At 43.6% G+C, this 7,500-nt stretch overlaps 21 non-coding genes and 10 pseudogenes across 21 annotated transcripts in view; all 31 read left to right on the top strand.

Annotated features, from left to right (window-relative positions):
- Nucleotides 1-73: 73 nt before the first annotated feature.
- LOC132970054 (5S ribosomal RNA) lies at nucleotides 74-192 on the top strand. Its single transcript, XR_009671919.1, has one exon. It is a non-coding gene; the product is annotated as a 5S ribosomal RNA (ribosomal RNA).
- A 122-nt stretch (nucleotides 193-314) lies between these two features.
- Nucleotides 315-433, top strand: LOC132969955 (5S ribosomal RNA). The gene has a single exon (XR_009671823.1). It is a non-coding gene; the product is annotated as a 5S ribosomal RNA (ribosomal RNA).
- Nucleotides 434-554: 121 nt separating this feature from the next.
- Nucleotides 555-673, top strand: LOC132970278 (5S ribosomal RNA). Its single transcript, XR_009672134.1, has one exon. It is a non-coding gene; the product is annotated as a 5S ribosomal RNA (ribosomal RNA).
- A 122-nt stretch (nucleotides 674-795) lies between these two features.
- LOC132970321 (5S ribosomal RNA) lies at nucleotides 796-914 on the top strand. Its single transcript, XR_009672172.1, has one exon. It is a non-coding gene; the product is annotated as a 5S ribosomal RNA (ribosomal RNA).
- Nucleotides 915-1,035: 121 nt separating this feature from the next.
- Nucleotides 1,036-1,154, top strand: LOC132970266 (5S ribosomal RNA). The gene has a single exon (XR_009672123.1). It is a non-coding gene; the product is annotated as a 5S ribosomal RNA (ribosomal RNA).
- A 122-nt stretch (nucleotides 1,155-1,276) lies between these two features.
- LOC132969805 (5S ribosomal RNA) lies at nucleotides 1,277-1,396 on the top strand (annotated as a pseudogene).
- Nucleotides 1,397-1,518: 122 nt separating this feature from the next.
- LOC132969917 (5S ribosomal RNA) lies at nucleotides 1,519-1,637 on the top strand. The gene has a single exon (XR_009671785.1). It is a non-coding gene; the product is annotated as a 5S ribosomal RNA (ribosomal RNA).
- A 121-nt stretch (nucleotides 1,638-1,758) lies between these two features.
- LOC132970358 (5S ribosomal RNA) lies at nucleotides 1,759-1,877 on the top strand (annotated as a pseudogene).
- A 120-nt stretch (nucleotides 1,878-1,997) lies between these two features.
- Nucleotides 1,998-2,116, top strand: LOC132970026 (5S ribosomal RNA). The gene has a single exon (XR_009671892.1). It is a non-coding gene; the product is annotated as a 5S ribosomal RNA (ribosomal RNA).
- A 122-nt stretch (nucleotides 2,117-2,238) lies between these two features.
- Nucleotides 2,239-2,357, top strand: LOC132970235 (5S ribosomal RNA). Its single transcript, XR_009672093.1, has one exon. It is a non-coding gene; the product is annotated as a 5S ribosomal RNA (ribosomal RNA).
- Nucleotides 2,358-2,478: 121 nt separating this feature from the next.
- On the top strand, nucleotides 2,479-2,587 carry LOC132969817 (5S ribosomal RNA; annotated as a pseudogene).
- A 123-nt stretch (nucleotides 2,588-2,710) lies between these two features.
- Nucleotides 2,711-2,829, top strand: LOC132970005 (5S ribosomal RNA). The gene has a single exon (XR_009671872.1). It is a non-coding gene; the product is annotated as a 5S ribosomal RNA (ribosomal RNA).
- Nucleotides 2,830-2,952: 123 nt separating this feature from the next.
- Nucleotides 2,953-3,071, top strand: LOC132970338 (5S ribosomal RNA). Its single transcript, XR_009672185.1, has one exon. It is a non-coding gene; the product is annotated as a 5S ribosomal RNA (ribosomal RNA).
- A 122-nt stretch (nucleotides 3,072-3,193) lies between these two features.
- Nucleotides 3,194-3,302, top strand: LOC132969914 (5S ribosomal RNA; annotated as a pseudogene).
- Nucleotides 3,303-3,424: 122 nt separating this feature from the next.
- LOC132969742 (5S ribosomal RNA) lies at nucleotides 3,425-3,533 on the top strand (annotated as a pseudogene).
- Nucleotides 3,534-3,883: 350 nt separating this feature from the next.
- On the top strand, nucleotides 3,884-4,002 carry LOC132970189 (5S ribosomal RNA). The gene has a single exon (XR_009672049.1). It is a non-coding gene; the product is annotated as a 5S ribosomal RNA (ribosomal RNA).
- A 125-nt stretch (nucleotides 4,003-4,127) lies between these two features.
- LOC132970287 (5S ribosomal RNA) lies at nucleotides 4,128-4,246 on the top strand. The gene has a single exon (XR_009672142.1). It is a non-coding gene; the product is annotated as a 5S ribosomal RNA (ribosomal RNA).
- A 121-nt stretch (nucleotides 4,247-4,367) lies between these two features.
- On the top strand, nucleotides 4,368-4,476 carry LOC132970345 (5S ribosomal RNA; annotated as a pseudogene).
- Nucleotides 4,477-4,598: 122 nt separating this feature from the next.
- Nucleotides 4,599-4,717, top strand: LOC132970339 (5S ribosomal RNA). The gene has a single exon (XR_009672186.1). It is a non-coding gene; the product is annotated as a 5S ribosomal RNA (ribosomal RNA).
- Nucleotides 4,718-4,842: 125 nt separating this feature from the next.
- Nucleotides 4,843-4,951, top strand: LOC132969858 (5S ribosomal RNA; annotated as a pseudogene).
- Nucleotides 4,952-5,074: 123 nt separating this feature from the next.
- Nucleotides 5,075-5,192, top strand: LOC132970337 (5S ribosomal RNA). The gene has a single exon (XR_009672184.1). It is a non-coding gene; the product is annotated as a 5S ribosomal RNA (ribosomal RNA).
- Nucleotides 5,193-5,311: 119 nt separating this feature from the next.
- On the top strand, nucleotides 5,312-5,430 carry LOC132970098 (5S ribosomal RNA). The gene has a single exon (XR_009671960.1). It is a non-coding gene; the product is annotated as a 5S ribosomal RNA (ribosomal RNA).
- Nucleotides 5,431-5,552: 122 nt separating this feature from the next.
- LOC132969901 (5S ribosomal RNA) lies at nucleotides 5,553-5,661 on the top strand (annotated as a pseudogene).
- A 122-nt stretch (nucleotides 5,662-5,783) lies between these two features.
- LOC132970286 (5S ribosomal RNA) lies at nucleotides 5,784-5,902 on the top strand. The gene has a single exon (XR_009672141.1). It is a non-coding gene; the product is annotated as a 5S ribosomal RNA (ribosomal RNA).
- Nucleotides 5,903-6,025: 123 nt separating this feature from the next.
- Nucleotides 6,026-6,144, top strand: LOC132970029 (5S ribosomal RNA). Its single transcript, XR_009671895.1, has one exon. It is a non-coding gene; the product is annotated as a 5S ribosomal RNA (ribosomal RNA).
- A 122-nt stretch (nucleotides 6,145-6,266) lies between these two features.
- On the top strand, nucleotides 6,267-6,385 carry LOC132970403 (5S ribosomal RNA; annotated as a pseudogene).
- Nucleotides 6,386-6,506: 121 nt separating this feature from the next.
- On the top strand, nucleotides 6,507-6,625 carry LOC132970137 (5S ribosomal RNA). Its single transcript, XR_009671998.1, has one exon. It is a non-coding gene; the product is annotated as a 5S ribosomal RNA (ribosomal RNA).
- A 122-nt stretch (nucleotides 6,626-6,747) lies between these two features.
- Nucleotides 6,748-6,866, top strand: LOC132970336 (5S ribosomal RNA). Its single transcript, XR_009672183.1, has one exon. It is a non-coding gene; the product is annotated as a 5S ribosomal RNA (ribosomal RNA).
- Nucleotides 6,867-6,987: 121 nt separating this feature from the next.
- Nucleotides 6,988-7,106, top strand: LOC132970152 (5S ribosomal RNA). The gene has a single exon (XR_009672013.1). It is a non-coding gene; the product is annotated as a 5S ribosomal RNA (ribosomal RNA).
- Nucleotides 7,107-7,228: 122 nt separating this feature from the next.
- LOC132970332 (5S ribosomal RNA) lies at nucleotides 7,229-7,337 on the top strand (annotated as a pseudogene).
- A 123-nt stretch (nucleotides 7,338-7,460) lies between these two features.
- The window catches only part of LOC132970212 (5S ribosomal RNA), a 119-nt gene continuing 79 nt past the window's right edge, over nucleotides 7,461-7,500 (top strand). Inside the window, exon 1 of the ribosomal RNA XR_009672072.1 lies at nucleotides 7,461-7,500. This exon is cut by the window's right edge and continues 79 nt beyond it. This is a non-coding gene — a ribosomal RNA (5S ribosomal RNA).

Below are 7,500 nucleotides of genomic sequence, written 5' to 3'. Positions count from 1 at the left end.
TCACATGTCCAAAAATTCAGCCAGAATCAAGGGCATGACATCTTTAAAAGGCCCCTTTCTGCACACAATAATGGCTTACGGCCATACCACCCTGAACACGCCCGATCTCATCCGATCTCAGAAGCTAAGCAGGGTCGGGCCTGCTTAGTACTTGGATGGGAGACCGCCTGGGAATACCAGGTGCTGTAAGCTTTTTCATTTTGTTTGATCATATGTTTTTTTTTATCATATAGAGACATATTCACATGTCCAAAAATTCAGCCAGAATCAAGGGCATGACATCTTTAAAAGGCCCCTTTCTGCACACAATAATGGCTTACGGCCATACCACCCTGAACAAGCCCGATCTCGTCCGATCTCGGAAGCTAAGCAGGGTCGGGCCTGGTTAGTACTTGGATGGGAGACCGCCTGGGAATACCAGGTGCTGTAAGCTCTTTCATTTTTTTTGATCATATGTTTTTTTTATCATATAGAGACATATTCACATGTCCAAAAATTCAGCCAGAATCAAGGGCATGACATCTTTAAAAGGCCCCTCTCTGCACACAATAATGGCTTACGGCCATACCACCCTGAACACGCCTGATCTCGTCCGATCTCGGAAGCAAAGCAGGGTAGGGCCTAGTTAGTACTTGGATGGGAGACAGCCTGGGAATACCAGGTGCTGTAAGTTTTTTCATTTTTTTGATCATATGTTTTTTTTTTATCATATAGAGACATATTCACATGTCCTAAAATTCAGCCAGAATCAAGGGCATGACATCTTTAAAAGGCCCCTTTCTGCATACAATAATGGCTTACGGCCATACCACCCTGAACACGCCTGATGTCGTCCGATCTCGGAAGCTAAGCAGGGTAGGGCCTGGTTAGTACTTGGATGGGAGACAGCCTGGGAATACCAGGTGCTGTAAGTTTTTTCATTTTTTTAATCATATGTTTTTTTTTATCATATAGAGACATATTCACATGTCCAAAAATTCAGCCAGAATCAAGGGCATGACATCTTTAAAAGGCCCCTTTCTGCACACAATAATGGCTTACGGTCATACCACCCTGAACTCGTCCGATCTCGTCCGATCTCGGAAACTAAGCAGGGTCGTGCCTGGTTAGTACTTGGATGGGAGACCGCCTGGGAATACCAGGTGCTGTAAGCTGTTTCATTTTTTTGATCATGTGTTTTTTTTTTATCATAGAGAGACATATTCACATGTCCAAAAATTCAGCCAGAATCAAGGGCATGACATCTTTAAAAGGCCCCTTTCTGCACACAATAATGGCTTACGGTCATACCACCCTGAACTCGTCCGATCTCGTCCAATCTCGGAAACTAAGCAGGGTCGTGCCTGGTTAGTACTTGGATGGGAGACCGCCTGTGGAATACCAGATGCTGTAAGCTGTTTCATTTTTTTGATCATTTGTTTTTTTTTTATCATAGAGAGACATATTCACATGTCCAAAAATTCAGCCAGAATCAAGGGCATGACATCTTTAAAAGGCCCCTGTCTGCACACAATAATGGCTTACGGCCATACCACTCTGAACACGCCCGATCTCGTCCGATCTCGGAAGCTAAGCAGGGTCGGGCCTGGTTAGTACTTGGATGGGAGACCACCTGGGAATACCAGGTGCTGTAAGCGTTTTCATTTTTTTGATCATATGTTTTTTTTTATCATATAGAGACATATTCACATGTCCAAAAATTCAGGCAGAATCAAGGGCATGACATCTTTAAAAGGCCCCTTTCTGCACACAATAACAGCTTACGGCCATACCACCCTTAACACGCCCGATCTCGTCCGATCTCGGAAACTAAGTAGGGTCGTGCCTGGTTAGTACTTGGATGGGAGACCGCCTGGGAATACCAGACGCTGTAAGCTTTTTCATTTTTTTGATCATATGTTTTTTTTATCATATAGAGACATATTCACATGTCCAAAAATTCAGCCAGAATCAAGGGCATGACATCTTTAAAAGGCCCCTCTCTGCACACAATAATGGCTTATGGCCATACCACCCTGAACACGCCTGATCTCGTCCGATCTCGGAAGCTAAGCAGGGTAGGGCCTGGTTAGTACTTGGGTGGGAGACCGCCTGGGAATACCAGGTGCTGTAAGTTTTTTCATTTTTTGGATCATATGTTTTTTTTTTATCATATAGAGACATATTCACATGTCCAAAAATTCAGCCAGAATCAAGGGCATGACATCTTTAAAAGGCCCCTTTCTGCATACAATAATGGCTTACGGCCATACCACCCTGAACACGCCCGATCTCGTCCGATCTCGGAAGCTAAGCAGTGTCGGGCCTGGTTTGTACTTGGATGGGAGAACACCTGGGAATACCAGGTGCTGTAAGCGTTTTCATTTTTTTGATCATATGTTTTTTTTTATCATATAGAGACATATTCACATGTCCAAAAATTCAGCCAGAATCAAGGGCATGACATCTTTAAAAGGCCCCTTTCTGCACACAATAATGGCTTACGGCCAAACCACCCTGAACTCGTCCGATCTTGGAAGCTAAGCAGGGTCGGGCCTGGTTAGTACTTGGATGGGAGACCGCCTGGGAATACCAGACGCTGTAAGCTTTTTTTATTTTTTTGATCATATGTTTTTTTTTTATCATAGAGAGACATATTCACATGTCCAAAAATTCAGCCAGAATCAAGGGCATGACATCTTTAAAAGGCCCCTGTCTGCAGACAGTAATGGCTTACGGCCATACCACCCTGAACACGCCCGATCTCGTTCGATCTCAGAAGCTAAGCAGGGTCGGGCCTGGTTAGTACTTGGATGGGAGACCGCCTGGGAATACCAGGTGCTGTAAGCTTTTTCATTTTTTTTGATCATATGTTTTTTTTTTATCATATAGAGACATATTCACATGTCCAAAAATTCAGCCAGAATCAAGGGCATGACATCTTTAAAAGGCCCCTCTCTGCACACAATAATGGCTTACGGCCATACCACCCTGAACACGCCTGATCTAGTCCGATCTCGGAAGCTAAGCAGGGTAGGACCTGGTTAGGACTTGGATGGGAGACCGCCTGGGAATACCAGGTGCTGTGAGTTTTTTCATTTTTTTGATCATATGTTTTTTTTTTATCATATAGAGACATATTCACATGTCCAAAAATTCAGCCAGAATCAAGGGCATGATATCTTTAAAAGGCCCCTTTCTGCACACAGTAATGCCTTACGTCCATACCACCCTGAACTCGTCCGATCTCAGAAGCAAAGCAGGGTCGGGCCTGGTTAATACTTGGATGGGAGACCGCCTAGGAATACCAGGTGCTGTAAGCTTTTTCATTTTTTTGATCATATGTTTTTTTTTTATCATATAGAGACATATTCACATGTCCAAAAATTCAGCCAGAATCAAGGGCATGACATCTTTAAAAGGCCCCATTCTGCACACAATAATGGCTTACGGCCAAACCACCCTGAACTCGTCCGATCTTGGAAGCTAAGCAGGGTCGGGCCTGGTTAGTACTTGGATGGGAGACCGCCTGGGAATACCAGGTGCTGTAAGCTTTTTCATTTTTTTGATCATGTTTTTTTTTATCATATATAGACATATTCACATGTCCAAAAATTCAGGCAGAATCAAGGGCATGACATCTTTAAAAGGCCCCTTTCTGCACACAATAATGGCTTAAGGACATACCACCCTGAACTTGTCCGATCTTGGAAGCTAAGCAGCGTCTGTCCTGGTTAGTACTTGGATGGGAGACCGCCTGGGAATACCAGGTGCTGTAAGCTTTTTCATTTTTTTTGATCATATGTTCTTTTTTATCATATAGAGACATATTCACATGTCCAAAAATTCAGCCAGAATCAAGGGCATGAGATCTTTAAAAGGCCCCTGTCTGCACACAATAACAGCTTACGGCCATACCACCCTGAACACGCCTGATCTCGTCCGATCTAGGAAGCTAAGCAGGGTCGGGCCTGGTTAGTACTTGGAAGGGAGACCGCCTGGGAATACCAGGTGCTGTAAGCTTTTTCATTTTTTTGATCATATGTTTTTTTTTTTTTATCATATAGAGACATATTCACATGTCCAAAAATTCAGCCAGAATCAAGGGCATAACATCTTTAAAAGGCCCCTGTCTGCACACAATAATGGCTTACGGCCATACCACCCTTAACACGCCCGATCTCGTCCCATCTCGGAAGCTAAGCAGGGTCGGGCCTGGTTAGTACTTGAATGGGAGACCGCCTGGGAATACCAGATGCTGTAAGCTTTTTTAATTTTTTTGATCATATGTTTTTTTTATCATAGAGAGACATATTCACATGTCCACAAATTCAGCCAGAATCAAGGGCATGACATCTTTAAGAGGCCCCTATCTGCACGCAATAATGGCTTACGGCCATACCACCCTGAACACGCCCGATCTCTGAAGCTAAGCAGGGTAGGGCCTGGTTAGTACTTGGATGGGAGACCGCCTGGGAATACCAGGTGCTGTAAGCTTTTCCATTTTTTTGATCATATGTTTTTTTTTTATCATATAGAGACATATTCACATGTCCAGAAATTCAGCCAGAATCAAGGGCATGACATCTTTAAAAGGCCCCTTTCTGCACACAATAACAGCTTACGGCCATACCACCCTTCACACGCCCGATCTCGTCCGATCTCGGAAACTAAGTAGGGTCGTGCCTGGTTAGTACTTGGATGGGAGACCGCCTGGGAATACCAGATGCTGTAAGCTTTTTCATTTTTTTGATCATATGTTTTTTTTGTTTTATCATATAGAGACATATTCACATGTCCAAAAATTCAGCCAGAATCAAGGGCATGACATCTTTAAAAGGCCCCTTTCTGCACACAATAATGGCTTACGGCCAAACCACCCTGAATTCGTCCAATCTTTGAAGCTAAGCAGGGTCGGGCCTGGTTAGTACTTGGATGGGAGACCGCCTGGGAATACCAGACGCTGTAAGCTTTTTTTATTTTTTTGATCATATGTTTTTTTTTTATCATAGAGAGACATATTCACATGTCCAAAAATTGAGCCAGAATCAAGGGCATGACATCTTTAAAAGGCCCCTGTCTGCAGACAATAATGGCTTACAGCCATACCACCCTGAATACGCCCGATCTCGTTCAATCTCAGAAGCTAAGCAGGGTCGGGCCTGGTTAGTACTTCGATGGGAGACCGATGGGAATACCAGGTGCTGTAAGCTTTTTCATTTTTTTGATCATGTTTTTTTTTATCATAGAGAGACATATTCACATGTCCAAAAATTCAGCCAGAATCAAGGGCATGACATCTTTAAAAGGCCCCTGTCTGCTCAAAATAATGGCTTACGGCCATACCACCCTGAACACGCCTGATCTCGTCCGATCTCGGAAGCTAAGCAGGGTCGGATCTGGTTAGTACTTGGATGGGAGACCGCCTGGGAATACCAGGTGCTGTAAGCTTTTTCATTTTTTTGATCATATGTTTTTTTTTGATCATATAGAGACATATTCACATGTCCAAAAATTCAGCCAGAATCAAGGGCATGATATCTTTAAAAGGCCCCTTTCTGCACACAATAATGCCTTACGTCCATACCACCCTGAACTCGTCCGATCTCAGAAGCAAAGCAGGGTCGGGCCTGGTTAGTAGTTGGATGGGAGACCGCCTGGGAATACCAGGTGCTGTAAGCTTTTTCATTTTTTTGATCATATGTTTTTTTTTTATCATATAGAGACATATTCACATGTCCAAAAATTCAGCCAGAATCAAGGGCATAACATCTTTAAAAGGCCCCTGTCTGCACACAATAATGGCTTACGGCCATACCACCCTTAACACGCCCGATCTCGTCCCATCTCGGAAGCTAAGCAGGGTCGGGCCTGGTTAGTACTTGAATGGGAGACCGCCTGGGAATACCAGATGCTGTAAGCTTTTTTTATTTTTTTGATCATATGTTTTTTTTTTATCATATAGAGACATATTCACATGTCCAAAAATTTAGCCAGAATCAAGGGCATGACATCTTTAAAAGGTCCCTTTCTGCACACAATAATAGCTTACGGCCATACCACCCTGAACACGCCCGATCTCGTCCGATCTCGGAAGCTATGCAGGGTCGGGCCTGGTTAGTACTTAGATGGGAGACCGCCTGGGAATACCAGGTGCTGTAAGCTTTTTCATTTTTTTGATCATATGTTTTTTTTTTATCATATAGAGACATATTCACATGTCCAAAAATTCAGCCAGAATCAAGGGCATGACATCTTTAAAAGGCCCCTTTCTGCACACAATAACAGCTTACGGCCATACCACCCTTAACACGCCTGATGTCGTCCGATCTCGGAAACTATGCAGGGTCGGGCCTGGTTAGTACTTAGATGGGAGACCGCCTGGGAATACCAGGTGCTGTAAGCTTTTTCATTTTTTTGATCATATGTTTTTTTTTATCATATAGAGACATATTCACATGTCCAAAAATTCAGCCAGAATCAAGGGCATGACATCTTTAAAAGGCCCCTTTCTGCACACAATAATGGCTTACGGCCATACCACCCTGAACACGCCCAATCTCGTCCGATCTCAGAAGCTAAGCAGGGTCGGGCCTGGTTAGTACTTGGATGGGAGACCGCCTGGGAATACCAGGTGCTGTAAGCTTTTTCATTTTGTTTGATCATATGTTTTTTTTTATCATATAGAGACATATTCACATGTCCAAAAATTCAGCCAGAATCAAGGGCATGACATCTTTATAAGGCCCCTTTCTGCACACAATAATGGCTTACGGCCATACCACCCTTAACACGCCCGATCTCGTCCGATCTCGGAAGCTAAGCAGGGTCGGGCCTGGTTAGTACTTGGATGGGAGACCGCCTGGGAATACCAGGTGCTGTAAGCTTTTTAATTTTTTTTGATCATATGTTTTTTTTATCATATAGAGACATATTCACATGTCCAAAAATTCAGCCAGAATCAAGGGCATGACATCTTTAAAAGGCCCCTCTCTGCACACAACAATGGCTTACGGCCATACCACCCTGAACACGCCTGATCTCGTCCGATCTCGGAAGCTAAGCAGGGTAGGGCCTGGTTAGTACCTGGATGGTAGACCGCCTAGGAATACCAGGTGCTGTAAGTTTTTTCATTTTTTTGATCATATGTTTTTTTTTTATCATATAGAGACATATTCACATGTCCAAAAATTCAGCCAGAATCAATGGCATGACATCTTTAAAAGGCCCCTTTCTGCATACAATAATGGCTTACGGCCATACCACCCTGAACACGTCCGATCTCGGAAGCTAAGCAGGGTTGGGCCTGGTTAGTACTTGGATGGGAGACCGCCTGGGAATACCAGGTGCTGTAAGCTTTTTCATTTTTTTTTGATCATATGTTTTTTTTTATCATATAGAGACATATTCACATGTCCAAAAATTCAGCCAGAATCAAGGGCATGACATCTTTAAAAGGCCCCTGTCTGCACACAATAATGGCTTACGGCCATACCACCCTGAACACGCCTGATCTCGTCC

The sequence above is a fragment of the Labrus mixtus genome, unplaced genomic scaffold, assembly GCF_963584025.1.
Source record: "Labrus mixtus unplaced genomic scaffold, fLabMix1.1 SCAFFOLD_63, whole genome shotgun sequence".
Lineage (NCBI taxonomy): Eukaryota > Metazoa > Chordata > Actinopteri > Labriformes > Labridae > Labrus > Labrus mixtus.
Note: the sequence above shows the minus strand (reverse complement) of the source record. Positions and strands in the feature narration are given on the sequence as shown.